This window comes from Anabrus simplex, chromosome 2 (genome assembly GCF_040414725.1).
Source record: "Anabrus simplex isolate iqAnaSimp1 chromosome 2, ASM4041472v1, whole genome shotgun sequence".
NCBI lineage: Eukaryota > Metazoa > Arthropoda > Insecta > Orthoptera > Tettigoniidae > Anabrus > Anabrus simplex.
This window is the reverse complement of record NC_090266.1, coordinates 1,217,428,060-1,217,447,888: the sequence shown is the minus strand read 5'-3', so window position 1 is coordinate 1,217,447,888 and position 19,829 is coordinate 1,217,428,060. Positions and strand designations below refer to the sequence as shown.

The window sequence follows — 19,829 nt, the reverse complement described above, 5'->3', positions numbered from 1 at the left end:
CTGAAGTTCCATTCTTCCGAAATATTCCAGGACTGCTAGGGATCTTCCGTCTTCTGGTGAAAGCTGAAACTAAAAGGTCTATTTTAGAAATAGTTCCCAACACAAACTCGATTCTCCAAGCTGGCACAGTTTTTACCTACTTTAAAATTTTTCTCGGATTTATAAAATTAAGGAAATCTGAACTGCTGCGTTTCCAATGTTTCTGTATCTCAAAATTCCCTCAGAAGCAGAAAAAGATATCGTCTTTCATCAAATGAATGCTTGTACTGTTCAACGTCGGATACGCCGTGTCCAATAACACATGTGCTCTAAGCAATTATTCCCGTAGACAACTGAAGACACTCAAAAGAGCAAAAGCAAAAGAGCAAGAATGAGAAAGATTTCCCCAGATTTATTTCTTCAAGACGTAGGTGTGTTTGTTAATTGAATTTTATTGGCTGAGATTTAGCGATCGGGCTAATTGGTTAAATATCATGACGTCAAAATCTCAAAGTATTGATCGCTTTTAGTCTGGTAGAGTTCATGTCCACGTGCTACTCATCTGGTGTCTTCAACAATGCACAAAAAAAACCAGACTCGCTTACACGGCACGGGGAAAAACTGTTTTACTGCGGGCTAGCAGAGAGTGCAGAGTTGAAATCTCCTTCCTGGATGATAATTTTATGCATTGTTCCACCCCAGTAATAAAATATTCTTTACATACAAACCAATAACCAATTTTCAAGGGTGCAGTATGTATGTATGTATGTATGTATGTATGTATGTATGTATGTATGTATGTATGTATGTATGTATGTATGTATGTATGTATGTATGTATGTATGTATGTTAAGGATGATCTGTGTGCTTAATAGAAAAAAATGTTAGTGTAAATTGTACAATACTGCATTTTGGGAAAAATGCCTTCTTTGTTTTTTAACTTAAAGTGTAGTTGTTGAGAATAATGTATTTTTGTACTATTTGCACCGGGGTAGAGACCTCATTCGGAAATAAAGTACTTTGATTTCATTTGATCCTTGCCCTGTCCTATCCCATCGTCGTAAGACCTGTCTTTTTCGGTGCTGCCTAAAAAACATAACTGTGCCGATATTTTTAAAACCTATTTATTTATTTATTTATTTATTTATTTATTTATTTATTTATTTATTTATTTATTTATTTATTTATTTATTTATTTATTTATTTATTTATTTATTTATTTATTTATTTATTTATTTATTTATTTATTTATTTATTTATTTATTTATTTATTTGTTATAGAATGTCCCAGTGAGCTAGTGGTTCAAGGAGGGACTCTCCTTTACAATCACACTTTGACAGCTTTTAGTTTCAGTTAACAGGTAAGCCATAGGCCTACATATATAACGAGGAATATTTTACATTTATATTTTTATAGATTTACATCATAATATCATTATTTTACTTGGAAAAAAAGAAGATGTTAAAAATATACTAAACTTAGGTGGACAAATCGGTACACAGTGGTTATCGATTTAATCTCCAACATACTGTGCAAGGATGTACCTGCGTACTTCTTTCTTAAATCTGAACAACTTATTGATTTGTTTTAATTTGGGAGGTAAATTGTTAAAGGCTGCGCTTGCTGAATAAGAAATGCTTTTAAAACCATATTTGGTAGTGTTTGTGGAATCTTTGTAAAACTGGTTTGCTGATCTTGTGTTATGGGTGTGAATATCTTTTCTGTATCGTAGTTCTGTATTTAAACAAATCATATTATTTTTATACCTGAACCATTCCCTGCTCGATCTACATCCGATGGCTGCTTATACTGCCTGCTCATTCCATATTCAAACGTGTAACACGACTAACAGACAATTTGCCGCTAGATCGCTGCACCAGACGTACCCAGTTATTGCGTGAATACAGCTAGATAAGCGTACAAGCAAAATTTAAAATCTGAAAGTAACAGAAAAATTAAAGAATTGTACGCATAAAGTGGTGCTCTAGGGAGTGATAGCTTCAGGACTTTTGGAGAAAAGGATTTCGACGAACAAGAAATCCTGAAAACTTTGTCTGTATGGTACTTCCCTACATTACTAGGTAGAATTTTCACGAATTTGGCCACCACTGTTTCTGACACAAGTTCCTGGTGCTTAGTGTTACTAAAAGCCTTTAAAATCTTACAGTGACACAAAGAGGGTAGAACGTCGTTTTTTAATGTCTGGAGCAGACTTGCAGATTTCTTGCAGTACAGTAGAGCCGCCGAACAAATTTCTGTAGCCCCATAAGAAATACAGTAGAGATAATACGCGACACTGAGCGAGATATCGAGAGACAAGGTCTGTCTAGGGAGGTCAAGTCACGAATGCTGCTTATGGAGCCGCCATATTGGGTCTTTAAGCGAGCGTAACCAAAGGCAAGTGTATTCGAATTTAGCGGATACCAACCAATTTTGGTAAAGAATTTAATTGGGCATCTCCTGGCCATGTATATATAACTGTATAAAACTTAAATGATATGAATATATTCACAGCTATTTGAATAGGGAGATAATTAACAGAGCCTGAAATTCTATTTTTCTTTTTCTTTTTTGAGAATCAACAGAAAAGCTCATGTTCTTCTCTTTTACGTCCTTACAACTTGGTCTTACTGTGTTTCTTATTAATATTATCTGTCAAGTACGTAATCTTATTGACAGAAACATAGAAATCTGTATAGCACCTGTGTCATATTATTATTACCGGTACATGAAGTACTGAACTTGAAGCACTGTACCGCTATTTAAAGTACTAAACGACGGTTGTAATAAATTACCTTCAGCGTTTTCTTTATTAAGAGAGTCATTTCCGATACTGCGTTTCTAAAAGGTTACCCCAGTATGTTGACAAACTATGAATGCCTCTTGAGTGCATTAAATTATGTATGGTAACTGTTGTTATCCATTCGTGTGGTATTTCTTTCGGTTCCATGGCAAAAATATTCTGCACGTAAACAACAAGAGTGATGTTCTTAGCTACTCTTAACTAGTTTATTGATAACCCATGCAGCTATATAGTACAAAGTGGTGGTGGTGTTTATTGTATTAAGAGGAAGTATAACTGGACAACCATCCTCTATAAACACTAGTCAGAAGAAAACAAATGGAAGGGGACCAAAACTTCGAAAAATGAAGGTATCAGCAAAAGAATAATGAAGGTCACAAAGTGCGTGGAAATGAAAAACTTCCTAGGCCTCGAATGCGCTAATGCCGTCGAGTCGGAAAAGAACAAGTGTTGACCAAGGGAGGTCGGATGGGCTAGAATAGTGAAAGCAATGTCAAGACTCAGCTAAGGACCTCGTAGTTATAACCCAAAATAGATTTCCCCCGTGGGTGGGGGCAATAGAACAACAACCACGGTATACCCTGCCTGTCATAAGAGGCGACTGAAAGGGGCGTCGCGCTCTCCTAACCAGGGAGCGTGAGTTGGCGACCACGGGGATCTTTACTGAGTTTTAACATTCGTGCATATAATAATAATAATAATAACAATAACAATAATAATAATAATGGTTAAAAAATTAAAGCCATTGGTAGACACGATTTCATAAGAAATAGAAATTCAGTCACTATTAGGTTGAGTTAACCTAGGTTAAACTATTTTAGGGATTACATTAGGATATTATGTTAGGCTACGGTACATTAAATTACAGTAGTTGGTTAGTGCGAGTGTTGTGATCTTTAAGTATTTGTCCAGAGCATTTAAGATGAATGAAATTTAGCTGTAAATAATAACTACAGTACAGTATAAGACTGCTATTATAAATACAATTGTTGTAATGATGGCCAGCTGGACATTTGTTGGTTTGAAGTGATAGGCCTATTGTTTGCTGTGATTATAATTGGTAAATGAACAGGAACAAGCATTTCAAATATCTGTGAAACATTTCTACGTTGCATGTAGGGTTAGAATGATACTGTCTGTAGTTTACATGAAAAGGAATGGAATGAAATGGCGTTTGGCTTTTAGTGCCAGGAGCGTCTGAGGACAAGTTCGGTTCGCCAGGTGCAGGTCTTTTGATCTGACTGCCGTAGGCGACCTGCGCGTCGTGATGAGGATGAAATGAGGACGAAGACTACACATACACCCAACTCCCGTGCCAGCGAAATTGACCAATTGTAGTTAAAATTCCTGAACCTGCCGAGAATCGAACCTGGGACCCCTGTGACCAAAGGCCAGCATACTAACCATTTAGCCATGGAGCCAGACACATGAAAAGGAAATTTTCATAAACATCAATACTACTATTACACATTTCCTGTTACTTTTCTTGCTTGTTTTGAAAGACAATTCTCTTTCTTTGGGAGATTTCCTATAATATGTCAAAGACTTAGGTGGATTAGGGACTTTGAAAATTGTTGGAATGGAATTCCACTTGAGTAGTTACCGTCCATCTGCCCTCTTTAGTTCAAAATGCGATTCTTCAAAATTATGCTAGAAGAAAATACACCGGGCGAGTTGGCCGTGCGGTTAGAGGCGCGGGGCTGTGAGCTTGCATCCGGGAGATAGTGGGTTCGAACCCCACTGTCGGCAGCCCTGAAGATGGTTTTCCGTGGTTTCCCATTTTCACACCAGGCAAATGCTGGGGCTGTACTTTAATTAAGGCCACGGCCGCTTCCTTCCTTCCTTCCTAGGCCTTTCCTCTCCCATCGTCGCCATAAGACCTATCTGTGTCGGTGCGACGTAAAGCCACTAGCAAAGAAAAAAAACATAAGACCTATAAATATAAAACATCGTTCATATAAACATACTGTTATTCAGGAATAGTACGAATGTATAACTTCACTAACCTCGCACAAGAAGCAATTATCTGTAGGTTGCCATTTGTAACGCCTACAGTTTTGTACCCACTGAGCTCTCCTTTGCTTATCTCTCGGGAAACGAAACACTCTAATTCCGTCAGTTGTCTTATTTTGACAATTTGGTGCGGCGCAATATCCCGTTTTCCTTCAAAATACAAGTAATAACTCATATTATTACATTGGGCACGCCCACGTAACAACGATATTTGAGACCCAATATGGCCGCCACCGCAAAGGATTGTGGTAGCGTGACCAGACCTCCCTAGACAGACCTTGTCGAGAGACAGCTACTGGAGCTCACTCTAGCGGATAGACCTGAACAGTACTGATTCTCTCATAAGAGCACGTGTACTTTTGTGTGAATTTTTTGGTGTTATTTATGCGTTTTCACTGAGTTGATATAAATAAATAGTAGTGTGTGTCATTCCTTGATATCTCCTCTCAACATGAGGGGAAAGGTATGTGCTGTGTTTGGCTGCAGTAATTACGAAGTAGAGAAAAATGTGCGGTCGTTCTTCAGGTTCCCTCGTGACAAGAACATGTAAGTAATATTGTGTTTGCATATATATTCTTCCAGTGACAGAGATTTTTATAGTACTTCATAATCTTCTGACCTGCTCGATCCATATTTTAACTGGCATAAAATGTAATACGCATGTTTTATTCTATAATGCAGCGATTGACCTTCAATACCGATGTGTTGTTGTAGGTGTGATCTGTGGGTTTTGAAATGTCACATAAGCGATTAGGATAAGGTGTACAAGAACGAAGGGACGTTACGCTTATATAAGAATTACAAGATCTGTTCAGATCATTTCCAGGCCAGCGGCTTTAGAAATCCTCGACAATACAACCAAGGGTATGTTACATTTTCGCTCTAATTGTACGTAAATATTCCTTACAGTATCACTATCGACAACATTTTCATACTTTTCTTTCTTTATCCCTCTTCTCAGATTAAAGCCGGGATTTTATAGATTATCTTTCTGTTAGTAGGCTTCATGTTATGAGGAAAATTTTCCAGCTATTAAATGTTAATTCGCCGGGCTGAGTGGCTTAGACGGTTAAGGCGCTGGCCTTCTGACCCCAACTTGGCAGGTTCGATCCTGGCTCAGTCCGGTGGTATTTGAAGGTGCTCAAATACGTCAGCCTCGTGTCGGTAGATTTATTAGCACGTAAAAGAACTCCTGCGGGACTAAATTCCGGCACCTCGGCGTCTCCGAAAACCGTAAAAGAGTAGTTAGTGGGACGTAAAACAAAAACATTATTATTATTATTATTATTATTATTATTATTATTATTATTATTATTATTATTATTATTATTATTATTATTATTATTATTATTATTATTATTCAGTGGCGAAGCGTGAACTAAGTAAGGGGGTAGACACAGATTTTTTAACATTTTAACTATTTTAATCTTAATATATATATGGAATTTTATTTTCGTTGCATAACGATCTGTATTCAACATTATATTAATGATTATGAAACTAAGACGAAACCTGTAACAACCTACAATCCTACGTGCACTCCAGTGGCGTATACTGAGGGCTACCAAGGCTATCAGTGAAGTCCAAACCTCAAATGCGGGCGATGGAAATCTGAAGCACATTATATTGTAAGCATCTGACACATTGGTCCATTTGCAAACCTTGAAAGCAATGACAAAAAACGTCGCACGTATTTCTGAGAACAAGGCTTCGGAGACTGATACTGCAGCCCAGACTCCCGTGCCGCTCCCCTCGACATGCCTCACGCGGCTTGCTGCTGTTCGCCTACAGGCGCGGGAACCGGCGGAGGATAGGTGTGCTAGGCTTCGGTCCGTCAGATCGCCACTGCTAACTATCAACCATGCGTTACTCATCGTGTATACTTTCTCACCTCATCCTTCTGACTTAATTATATAGATAACGGAGTGCTGGTGTTACACTCCCGTTTACTTCTACATCCTTGTAGGAAGACACTGCAGGCCTGCTGGTATAGGCGTAATATAGTTTTATTTTTATAGGCAGATCTGCTAAAATGAAATGCAATCTTTCAGGTTTAGTGTTCTCTTTTGTATGTTGGGTCGTACACCACCACTGATCATCCGAGGAAGATAATTAACCAGTGAACGATGGGTACGACCGCTGTAAAATTCAACATTGTTATTTAACGATTATGATGATGTGTTTAATAATAATAATAATAATAATAATAATAATAATAATAATAATAATAATAATAATAATAATAATAATAATAATAATAATAATAATAATAATAATAATAATTTAAAAAATAAAAATAATAATAATAATGGTGCATGGCATCTGTAGCCTATAGGCTTGGTGGTGACCTAATAAGGATAAAATAAATGGCGAAGACGTCATAAACACCCGGTTCCGAAGACAGAGGAATTAACAGTATGAGGGGTTGATTCTGAAAATTGAACCGGGGCCGTCGGACCAAAGGCAAGCATTCTATCCATTTAGCCTCAAAGCTGGAATTCAATTTGCTAAACCTTAGGCTACCAACTCGGTTGATCAGGTGTTGAGTATTGGCGGTGGCAGAGTCCAGGACAGTAGCTTGTGAAGCAGCCTTGACAACACAGCAGGTTTCTCCTTTGGCTATTTGGCTGCAGCTCAAAACGCTTAAGGCTTGACTTTCCCTAAACCAACCATCGAAAAGGGGTAACCTAAGTCTAGTGGTAGCCCACGTCTTGATACCAGTATACGCCACTGGTGCACTCGTTTTATTTTTAAATAATGACTAAATAGGCAGCGGGAGTTGTCAAATAAGAACATACTTTTAGAATAAAAAATGCCATATATATTTCATTGTTATGTAGATTTAATGAGAGAAATAAGAAATATAGATTTTCATACAAGTCATCTCTACAATACAGTTCAATCCGCCTGTCCTTCATTGCAGCAAATATATCTATTATAGTTCAGTTATTATGAGTTTCGACTTGACGTTTGAGCGCTGCCTTTTGGCGGAGGGTAAGTGAATTAATCAACAGCCAATCATAGGCAGCTGATCGCTCCGATAGAGCGCGTTAGACTCCAGTTTCGGTTAGCGGTGTTGTCGATCTGTTGTTTATTGTAACCACGTGCTGTCAGCTGTGTGTTGTATTGTGCTCAGTTCTTTTCGCCGTCATTGTGTGTCTTTGTGCTGGGTTGTTGTTCGTTTATATTTCGTAGTGTAGGGTTTATAAATTTATTTTTAATAGTATAGCGCGTTATACTGTAGTGAATAGTGTGTAACAGGTGATCTAGTTTATATAGTAGCTTAGTTTAATTATTTCGTTCGGTAGTTATATAGTAGGTTAATTTTAGATCCGTGTGTGAATTTGATATTCTGTCATGTCGACGCCTATGTCTAAGGATAAAGCTCCCGAGAGAAGAAAGCCCTTTGAACGCTGTACTCCACTAACGAGCCGGGCCCGGGAAATTGTTTGTAATGTTAGGGAGTCATTCTTGACAAAGCACCAACAATGGCGGCTAGAAAGAATGAGTTGATTAAGTGGTTGAAGGAGCACAATATTTCGGTTCGCGGTGACATGGGGAAGGGGGTTCTCATGCATCTCTTGAAACAAAACAAGCCCCAGTGCCCAGTTTATGTGGTGGATGAAATAGCCAGAAGGAACGGGCATAAAGTAGTTCACCGTCCACTATACCATTGCCATTTTAACGCCATAGAACTGATTTGCGTCCAAGTGAAGGATTAAGTAGCTGAGAATAACCGACTCTTCACAGTTTCGGAAGTTAAAAGACTTATTTTCGAAGCCGTAGGCCTTATAAGTGCGGAGGACTGGAGCAACGTTGTGAGACACATGAAATCCGAGTTGATTAAAGCTTGGGAGAAAGAAAGTCTCACAGACGATTACGTTGAAGATTTTATTTTCTCTTTAGGGTCAAGCGAAAGTGAAATCTCAACAGACGATGACAATGCCGATAGTGACTCAGAAATGAGTGGTATATTCGCTTTATAGGATTATTTCCTTCGTTACGGAAACTGAATCTAACAGCAACGCGAGATCTTCTACACGGTGAATAGAAATTTGATTTAATTTTCTCATGTTTTATCTGTTCGAGCCTTATCCTAAATGTGTTGTGTATTATTGATCTTATGTGAATCATGTATGTTGCTACATTATGGACTTATATTCCAGTATTTACATTTCTGTTCGTGTTGTATATCGTAAATCAGCTGTTTGTATTCGTAGCAATTTGGCACCACCGTCTGACTTCCGGCTAACTGTCAAGTCGAAACTCATAAAAACGGAACTATAGTCCCGTCTTGAAGTCAGTCATGTTGCTAAGATGCCACAACAGTGCTCCTTCTGTATAGCTAGAGTTCCCAAGTTAGACAGTCTCTGGTTGGTCATCGAATTCCTTAAATAGGTTTTAATTCGTTTGAAGGCACTCATAGCGCGTTCACTAGCAACTGACGTTAACGGTATATACAGCATCAAATTAAGCAATTTTGTTGTTTTCCGTATTCACACACTGGGAGTTCATTATTAAGAATGTAAGCCAATAGTTGTTGGGGTTATAATACCATAACTAATATTGGCGGGCAAGAAAATGCATGTTCTTGAAGGGTTTTGATTCTATCATTCATTCATTACGTGTAAGTTTGCTATACTTCGTATTTGAATATTATATTGTTTTTAGACGTGCCTTATAATAAAGTGAATTCAAATTGATTACACTAAAACCATGAATCACATGGTAGCCAATAAGAACACCTTTATTACCGAAATCCAAATACTAGCCAATGAGAGCAAGACGAGACGCTGGTAAGTCTGTCTACTGGGCGGAGAAATCTCGCTATAATAAATGTTTTATTGCGCACAAATGTGCATGGAAAAAAAAATTCTGATGAGCAGTCGTCTGTACAGAATTTTGTTAAGGATTCTATTCTCAGTTTACACTTAAGTACGCGATAGCGTCCACAAAGTTCGCCACATCTTTTGCACCTGCAGTCCGGACTTGGCTCATGAAAGCTCGCTTTAATACACGCCTGTGAAATCTTGCTATGGGAAAGTCCTAGCTCCACAGTCAGAACCTACAGATAGCGTTAGTGTTCCTCTTGAAAATTAAAGGGAACATACACAGAATGGACAGCGTCTACTTTCGTGTACGTGCTTCGTGTAACTGACGCGAGCCCTGGCATTGCCAAAGTGAGACGAAAATAAATTAAATCGGGGAATACAATAATATCATAAATGTAGAAATAATTAATGTTCTAAAAAATAATTGAATCAACTAGACAACATTTCATTCACAAAATGTTAAGGGTACACGCTGTCTACCCTGTCTCCCCTGACGCTTCGCCCCTGTTATTATTATTATTATTATTATTATTATTATTATTATTATTATTATTATTATTATTATTATTATTATTATTATTATTATTATTCAATATTAATTCATTGCATCATATGTGTAAGGAATATCTTTCTGTTAGTAGGCTTCATGTTAAGAGGAAAACTGTCCAGCTATTAAATGTTAATTCATTGCATCATATGTGTAAGAAATGTGCCGATATTTTTATTGACAAATATCTTAATGTGATGCTACAATGTTTTTAAATGAGGAAAAAAGACAAATCCAACCGTAAGTGTTCAGGCAGGAATCCTAAAGCTAAAAAAGTAATGCATAAATGAAAGATCAAGCCATTTCACACCTTTTTTATATGTCTAATTTCAGTCTTTCAATAATAACCTTTTAAATAATTCTTCATTCATTTATCCAGAATTGTTTTAGCAACTTCGTAGTTAATATCTCAATAACACTTTCTTTCTAGACGTAATTTATTTATCCATTTCCGTACATACATTTCCATTGATATTTGAATTTAGTACGATTTGTTCAGGTCAAGTCACTAGGAGCGCCACCGTCGAATTGTCTTCCATTTTAGCAAGGCTAAATCCGTAAGTGTCGCGTATTATTTCTACTGTATTTGAGTGACCTGAACATAAATAATGCTTTCATACAAGAACTGTGACAATGGATTTTCAATTTAGAATTTCGGATAATAACCAATCCTTTAGATCCTTTTGGATCCTCTTGTTTACGGTCACTTCAATTACATGACTATATACTTCATTCTATATCTTATTTCGATGTTTCCACAGGCACTTTGCTTTGTAGGTCCTCTCTTTCTTCTTGTAGCCAACCTTGAGACGTAATTCTGTTAATACTATATGTCTGTTATTAGGGCAGAGCAATCCGTAGCTGTCATTGATCTGAATTATTGACGGCCATTCTTTCACACCCATATTGAGTGACGAAGAATTTGAAAGACATCACTGAACACTGTACGTTCCTTAACGCCCAAAAGACGTCTTCAGTCATTTTAGTGATATCTAGTGAATTTGTCTGTCATGTTTGCTCAGTGTGGCCATCCTTGTTGTTATGCTTACGGCTTGTTTCCCAACAGATGTGAAGTTGTGTGGAGTAGTCTGGGTATATATTTCACCCAGCTTTGTGCTGTAAGTAATTGCATTTTCTACTTTTCTGAAATGTAATGTTGTCCAGCATGCTTTATTTAATTGTTTTTATCCGGATCCGGTCCTTTCTCTAAAGCGATCAGGGCTTGTTGAGGTTATTCACGTCATGACGCTGTCAACAAGTTACTTATACTTAGTGTATATATGTGGGCGGTGTTGTGTCCAGACAGTGATATTTCGATAAGCTTCATGATAGGCTAATACTAATGTCGCTGATGTATGTATGTTCGTACCATTCTCTTTGGTTCGTACCGGTATATTTGCCAGTAGAGATGGATAAGGGTATGTCGAACGGCTAAGTTGATTTAAAATTATATAATTTAGTTTTCTGCAAATCACAGCTGTGAGTAATAAGCCAGTTTGTTTCAACTGGTGCCTTCCTACACGAATAATGTACTGTTGGCAACTAGTTACTTGGCATTTAATGACCTACGTCTTTTCACATATTGTAACTTTTCAGGGAGGATTCAAGCAACCACCGAGTTTAGACATTTTCTACAGCAAATCGTTTAGTGAAGTGTTCTTGATCCATTTAGTGCTGGAAGAATATTCTCGTTCTTAAACATATGCTATCATTTAAAGTTATTATTTTCGTCATAATTCACGGATTTTAGGGTTTTGAATTATTTAAAGCCACTGAATAACGGCAGCAGGATACGCTTAACACTTAAGTGAGTAATTGTTAATTTTTTGTTCACAATAATGTGAACATAGAAAATTCTTAGTTCATGTAGGTATATCTTAAATAATTATTTTCCAGTAAACTTGTTAAGGTACCGGTATCTTACAATTGGACTTACCGTTCAGTGAATACCAGCAGTATTTTTCATTTCGGACAGTGTGTGTTTCTAGTAGGTATAGTGCATTAGTACATGTCCTTAGTTTAACATATGGGAACAAGCATATGGATTTCATGAATTCTTTGTTCATAATTTTTCAGTAACACTATTACTGGTAGTTTAAAAAGCAGTGTTATCGTAAAGCATTTCCTTTAAAGCCAAGGACATTCTTGTAATCCTTTACAGGTGTCCATATGTAGTTGGAAGTATGTTTTCTCCCTCATTGCTTCATTGAATTTGTGGACTAATGTGATTTTTGTATATGATATGTTAAAACAGATCATACTTATTTGTCCTTATGTGTTGCGTTCTTCAGTTAATAAAAATTAACTGACAAAGTGATTGTAGTTTGCAAACTGGAAAATAAAGTAGGACATGAAAGAAGTTCAGAAAACCACAGATAGTTACATCATTCCTGGATACTTCTTTCTACTGCACGTAGGGAGAACGCGTACGTTTCTTCCCAATATTCAGCATCCGCAAGTCTCTTAACTTTGTACTCTGAGTCTATATTATTGAAGCAGTAATCGCAATAGTAACTATAGTGACAACGTGAGTTCTTGATTGCGATATCCAATTTCTAAACTGATATTCAGGTTCAGTACCAAGATGACTTGTATAATGTCTAATGAGTCTGTCATCACGACTTCTGCCCAAGGCGGAAAACAATTTGCCCTCAATGGCTACTTGTATCACCGCAGGGATTCAAAAGAGGAAAGGGATTACTGGGTTTGAAAAATAAGCTACAGTGTAAGCCTACTGTAATTATGAGAAGCATTGGGAATACCACCAATGTTCTGAAGGAAGGATAGTATTCTCATCCACCAAATAAGAAAAAAGTTCAGGCTGAGATGGTGTTGTACAGAGTAAAACAAATTGCCTCCATACATGCATACATACATACATACATACATACATACATTATAGACTGTTGTACATTTCAGCATTCAGTCTGCAAGCCTCTGCAAATTTTCTAAACGTCGCCACAATCCTCGATTGGCAACTAGTGTTGTGGCCTCATTTAGTTCTATACCTCTTTACCTCTTTAAATCGTTAGAAACCGAGTCTAACCATCGTCGTCTCGGTCTACCTCTACTTCTCTTACCCTCCACAGCAGAGTCCATTATTCTCCTAGGTAACCTATCCTCCTCCATTCGCCTCACATGACCCCACCACGGAAACTGGTTTATGCGTACAGCTTCATCCATTGAGTTCATTCCTAAATTAGCCTTTATCTCCTCATTCCGAGTACCATCCTGCCATTGTTCCCACCTGTTTGTATCAGCAATCATTCTTGCTACTTTCATGTCTGTTACTTCTAACTTATGAATAAGATATCCTGAGTCCACCCAGCTTTCGCTCCCGTAAAGCAAAGATGGTCTGAAAACAGACCGATGTAAAGATAGTTTCGTCTGGGAGCTGACTTCCTTCTTACAGAATACTGTTGATCGTAACTGCGAGCCCACTGCATTAGCTTTACAACACCTTGATTCAATCTCACTTACTATATTACCATCATGGGAGAACACACAACCTAAATATTTGAAATTATCGATCTGTTCTAGCTTTGTATCACCAATCTGACATTCAATTCTGTTGAATTTCTTACCTACTGACATCACTTTAGTCTTCGAGAGGCTAATTTTCATACCATACTCATTGCACGTATTTTCAAGTTCCAAGATATTACACTGCAGGCTTTCGGCACAATCTGCCATTATGACCAAGTCGTCAGCATAGGCCAGACTGATTATTACATTTCCACCTAACTGAATCCCTCCCTGCCATTTTATACTTTTCAGCAGATGATCCATGTGAACTACGAACATCAAAGGTGAAAGATTACAGCCTTGTCTAACCCCTGTAAGTACCCTGAACCAAGAACTCGTTCTACCATCAATTCTCACTGAAGCCCAATTGTCAACATAAATATATTTGATTGATTTTAATAATCTACCTTTAATTCCATACTCCCCCAGTATGGCAAACATCTTTTCCCTTGGTACCCTGTCATATGCTTTCTCTAGGTCTACGAAACATAGACACAACTGCCTATTCCTCTCGTAGCATTTCTGAATTACCTGGCGCATACTGAAAATCTGATCCTGACAGCCTCTCTGTGGTCTGAAACCATACTGGGTTTCATCCAACTTCCTCTCAACGACTGATCGCACCCTCCCTTCCAAGATGCCAATGAATACTTTGCCTGGTATACTAATCAATGAGATACCTCGATAGTTGTTGCAATCCTTCCTGTTCCCTTGCTTATAGATAGGTGCAGTTACTGCTTTTGTCCAATCTGAAAGCACCTACCAACACTCCATGCTAATTTTACTACTCCATGAAGCCATTTCATCCCTGCCTTCCCACTATACTTCACCATTTCAGGTCTACATGTTTGTGAAATTAATAACTGGTTCGATAGAAGGCAATTCGGTTTTAGGAAAGGTTATTCCACTGAAGCTCAACTTGTAGGATTCCAGCAAGATATAGCAGATATCTTGGATTCTGGAGGTCAAATGGACTGTATCGCGATTGACATGTCTAAAGCATTTGATAGGGTGGATCATGGGAGACTACTGGCAAAAATGAGTGCAATTGGACTAGACAAAAGAGTGACTGAATGGGTTGCTATATTTCTAGAAAATAGATCTCAGAGAGTTTGAGTAGGTGAAGCTTTGTCTGACCCTGTAATAGTTGAGAGGGGAGTTCCTCAGGGCAGTGTTATCGGACCTTTATGTTTTCTTATATATATAAATGATATGAGTAAAGGAGTGGAATCGGAGGTAAGGCTTTTTGCGGATGATGTTATTCTCTACAGAGTGATAAATAAGTTACAAGATTGTGAGCAACTGCAACGTGACCTCGAAAATATTGTGAGATGGACAGCAGGCAATGGTATGTTGATAAACGGGGCTAAAAGTCAGGTTGTGAGTTTCACAAATAGGAAAAGTCCTCTCAGTTTTAATTACTGCGTTGATGGGGTGAAAGTTCCTTTTGGGGATCATTGTAAGTATCTAGGTGTTAATATAAGGAAAGATCTTCACTGGGGTAATCACATAAATGGGATTGTAAATAAAGGGTACCGATCTCTGCACATGGTTATGAGGGTGTTTAGGGGTTGTAGTAACGATGTAAAGGAGAGTGCATATAAGTCTCTGGTAAGACCCCAACTAGAGTATGGTTCCAGTGTATGGGACCCTCACCAGGATTACCTGATTCAAGAACTGGAAAAAATCCAAAGAAAAGCAGCTTGATTTGTTCTGGGTGATTTCCGACAAAAGAGTAGCGTCACAAAAATGTTGCAATGTTTGGGTTGGGAAGAATTGAGAGAAAGAAGAAGAGCTGCTCGACTAAGTGCTATGTTGAAATAATAACATTAAGTTATTTATTAGACCACCTAATCAATACAAAATCGTCTTGGATGATTTACATAAATTTGTTAGCTAATAGTGGTACATGTTTCGCCTTCCCTGAAGGCATCATCAGCCATAGTCTTAACCTTAAATTAAAAATAAGCATCTAAATAACATGTAGTAATGAAATGAATTTTAAAATCTTGAAGAGATTTGAAGTGAAATAACATTAAAAATAACAATGATGGTTTGAAAATACAATGTGATGAGTAGTCTACTTGTTGTATAACAATCTGTTGTTTTATCCATTGTACTTATTTTAGCAGCCTTCTAATGTTAATTTTGTTAATACTTCCACTATTGTATCTCATCACATTGTATTTTCAAACCATCATTGTTATTTTTAATGTTATTTCACTTCAAATCTCTTCAAGATTTTAAAATTCATTTCATTACTACATGTTATTTAAACGCTTATTTTTAATTTAAGGTTAAGACTATGGCTGATGATGCCTTCAGGGAAGGCGAAACATGTACCACTATTAGCTAACAAATTTATGTAAATCATCCAAGACGATTTTGTATTGATTAGGTGGTCTAATAAATAACTTAATGTTATTATTTCAATCAAATATCATCAATACGGACCAAAAATGATATTTATTACATGTAAGTGCTATGTTCCGAGCTCTCAGCGGAGAGATGGCGTGGAATGACATTAGTAGACGAATAGGTTTGAATGGCGTCTATAAAAGTAGGAAAGATCACAATATGAAGATAAAGTTGGAATTCAAGAGAACAAACTGGGGCAAATATTCACTTATAGGAAGGGGAGTTAGGGATTGGAATAACTTACCAAGGGAGATGTTCAATAAATTTCCAATTTCTTTGAAATCATTTCGGAAAAGGCTAGGAAAGAAACAGATAGGGAATCTGCCACCTGGGCAACTGCCCTAAATGCAGATCAGTATTGATTGATTGATATTGATTGATTGATTGATTGATTGATTGATTGATTGATTGATTGATTGATCTAATTTCATCTATTCCTGAGTTTATTTACCACCCTTTCCATTTCCTCAAGTATAATTTCACCATCATCATTTTCCTCCTCCCCATGAGCTTGGCTGTTCGCAACACCACCAGGATGATTTCCTTTTACATTGAGAAGATGTTCAAAATATTCCCTCCACCTCTCCAGTGATTCCCTGGGATCTATTATGAGTTCACCTGAATTACTCAAAACACTGTTCATTTCCTTTTTAACTCCCTTCCTAAGATTCTTTATTACTGTCCAGAAAGGTTTCCCTGCTGCTTGACCTAGCCTTTCGAGGTTGTTACCATAATCTTCCCATGATTTCTTTTTGGATTCAACAACTATTTGTTTCGCTCTGTTTCTTTCATCTACGTACAAATCCCTGTCTGCCTCGGCCCTTGTTTGGAGCCGTTTCTGATAAGCCTTCTTTTTACGTTTACAAGCTGCTCTCACTTCATCATTCCATCAAGATGTTCGCCTTTTCCCATCTTTACACACAGTTGTTCCTTGGCATTCCCTTGCTGTTTCTACTACAGCATCCCTGTATGCCACCCATTCACTTTCTCTATCCTGAACCTGTTTACTGTCTTCTGTTTGAAACTTCTCACTAATCATATCCATGTACTTCTGTCTAATTTCCTCGTCCTGAAGATTTTCTAACCTTATTCGTTTGCAGACAGATTTCACTTTCTTTACCCTAGGCCTAGAGATACTTAGTTCACTACAGATCAGATAGTGGTCTGTTTCATCGAAAAATTCCCTGAAAACTCGTACTTTCTTAGCAGTTTTCCTGAATTTGAAGTCGGTTAAGATATAGTACCTATATTATGGATCTGGTACCCCTAGCCTCCCATGTGTAGCGGTGAATAGCCTTATGCTTGAAGAATGTATTTGTAACAGCTAAACCCATACTAGCACAGAAGTCCAGCAAACGTTTCCCATTCCCATTAGCTTTCATATCTTCCCCACATTTACCAATCACCCTTTCGTATCCTTCAGTTCTATTCCCAACTCTCGCATTGAAATCGCCCATTAGCACTATTCTGTCCTTGCTGTTGACCCTGACCACGATGTCACTCAATGCTTCATAAAACTTGTCAACTTCATCCTCATCTGCACCCTCACATGTTGAATACACGGAGACAATTCTAGTCCTAATTCCTCCAACCGACAAATCTACCCACATCATTCGCTCATTTTCGTGCCTAAGAGAAACTATGCAATGGTATTCCTGATAAAGAGCCCGTCAAGTACACTTTATAATCTCCTATCTCTTCCTCGTTATCACCCCTTGCCCGAATATCACTTACTCCTAGCACATCCAGATGCATCCTCTTAGCTGACTCAGCCAGTTCTACTTTCTTTCTTCCATAAGCCCCATTAATATTGACAGCTCCCCATCGAATTCCATTTCGTTCGCCAAGTTGTTTCCAAGGAGTCCTCGCCTGTCAAATGGGAGTGGGACTCCGTTACTCCCGAGGCTTGCTTAAAATGTTCTGAGCTCGGTAAATTCATGAAGCAGGATGCTACCCTACTTGCACATAGTCCAAGTGAGGATATCTCCTCTAACGAGGACCACCGGTGAATTGTATAGTCCTAGCCGCCTGAACACAAGGAGGGCCACGACTCGGAATATATCCGAGATGCCCACTCCCATTCCATAGCAACGGGTATCCCGACTCTCAGGACCACTTACTAGGCCACTCAGCCGTTGCCCGTGGTTCACGAACTAGGACGTGACTACAGCAACCCACAAACATGAACCACAATCATCCAATCATCCGGAAATTGCCCCTTCCCAGCTATTGTTCACAGAGCTCCCTGCAGTCTCCTCTTGTGTAAAAACTATATCCTGGAGCAAGAAAATTTAAAAAAAGACAACTGTGAGGCAGGAATTGTTGAGAACTCAGTTGATAGATCGAATATCTGTTGACGAGTTGCTAGCTACCCCAAAACGTTATTGGGATCAGTTCCTGCTTAGCCCGCCCAGTGGCCATGATTGTTAAGGTTTTGAAGTCTGACACCATAGTTAGCCGGTTCGAGACCCATTGGTCGAAAAAATGTCATCATCAGAATGTTGGTCGGCATGGTAGGGGATTTGTTGGTATACAATTTCTAATCACCAGATTGCGTGCCAAAAGCCTGGATTAAATTCCAAACTTCTCCGCAGTACTCATATGGATTGAGGGCATATTACGCTGTTGCTGGTGATTCGTCCGTCGGCGTCGGATGGAGACGTAAAGCTATGAACGGTGTTATTCAACAGGAATAGGCTATGTGTCCTCTCCCTACCTTATCATCTTCCCACATCCGGACGTGCAGGTCGCCTATGGGCGTCAACATGTCCTCGGACACTCTCAGCGCTAAAAGCCGTCGGATACCTGGTATGCCGATGGAATGTTAAAGTGCTCACCAAGTCTATTCATGCAAATTTTTGCAGTTTTATGGACTGTTACAACACTTAAGAATAATCAGAGAGTGGCATTCCCATTTCCTTTTGCCGTCTTGTCTGCAAAGACGGAAAATCTGTATGTTCTAGTACTGTAGGCAATCGAGGACAAAGCAGAGCAGGTACAGATGCAAGTTACACCATTGGCAAGAGTAAATGTCGGACTTTGAAGTGGCTATAATTAACTTCCCTGAATCAAACCCTTCGTGTTACTTTTTTCACTTTTTAAATTTTAAGTTGAATAATTTAATATTTGATTAGTATTGCATAAGGTGGAAGCAGAGTTATTTCCTTTCAAGGTTATTATATATTACATTTTTCACCTATGTCAGTCAATGTACCGCAGAATCGAAGGTTGTGGTTTACAAAGACAGTACATGTGCTCCAAGTGCCTGGTGTGTGAAAGAGGTGCAGTACGTATACTTCTGTCTCTCATCTTTGTTCCAGTTGAAGATATACAACCGTGTTTTTACAGTACATTGCAACATTTTCCACAAAATTAATCAAAATAGCTGATAACTTTCTCAAAACATAGATCAGTGGACAGCCAGGGCGGGAAAGAAGACGGCCAATGTCACCACAGTATTCCCTAAAACATCTACAGATCTACATTGCTCGGTAAGCACCATAGCAACAATGCCAGTGAGGGGTGGCATAACCATTTCCAGACAGTCTTTGGGAAAGACCTCTCGCTATATTCACCTCTATTAGAATTCCAGAAGAAACAAAAAATGGCCGTTTTGCAACTGCCCCTTGACCAAGCAATAAAAGCAGAGCCTAAGTGTGAGTGGATAAAAACTCGGGAAAGAGAAAACAAAGAAGAGAACAGGATACCCGA

General features: G+C 38.3%; 1 protein-coding gene across 5 annotated transcripts in view; it reads left to right on the top strand.

The window, feature by feature from the left end:
* Window positions 1-11,224: 11,224 nt before the first annotated feature.
* The window catches only part of LOC136864803 (arrestin domain-containing protein 2), a 534,353-nt gene continuing 525,748 nt past the window's right edge, over window positions 11,225-19,829 (top strand). For all 5 annotated transcript variants that reach the window (XM_067142214.2, XM_067142212.2, XM_067142210.2 and 2 more), the window contains exon 1: window positions 11,225-11,293. The gene's annotated coding sequence lies outside the window, so the exon portion shown is untranslated. The remainder of the gene's footprint in view (window positions 11,294-19,829) is intronic.